The sequence below is a fragment of the Plasmopara halstedii genome (assembly GCF_900000015.1).
Source record: "Plasmopara halstedii genome assembly, contig: Scaffold_650, whole genome shotgun sequence".
In the NCBI taxonomy this organism is placed as follows: domain Eukaryota; phylum Oomycota; class Peronosporomycetes; order Peronosporales; family Peronosporaceae; genus Plasmopara; species Plasmopara halstedii.
In genome coordinates this window covers 624946-625345 of record NW_020187567.1, presented here as the reverse complement: position 1 = coordinate 625345, position 400 = coordinate 624946, and positions in this window count along the sequence as shown.

Below are 400 nucleotides of genomic sequence, written 5' to 3'. Positions count from 1 at the left end.
TTGGAGACCTCTTCCGCCGTGGCGAAGCCAGGAAAATCGGAACGAAGCAACGTGAGAATTCCATTTCTTCGTCCTCGCATTGGTCGGTCATGAAAGCTGTTGGGATCATTTACGAAGACTTTCTGCGTGAAACTTGAGTCTACATGAAACTTGAATTTGGACAGGTGTGTTTTGTCTTTGAATTTGGTCTCTTGGATTCAAGCCGCCGAGTGTTTTGAGAGCAAGTTGTTGATGAACAAATGTCTATTTTTAATGCCATTAGTGTTGACGGTCAGAACACTGATGTTGCTCCAGGTGGTGTTCGATGGAAAAACTTTAGTATCGAGTGGCTAAACCTCCCGCTAGCAATACCACCTCTTTCTCAACAATTCGGAGCTGCAACACCGACTCCTCAATCGGA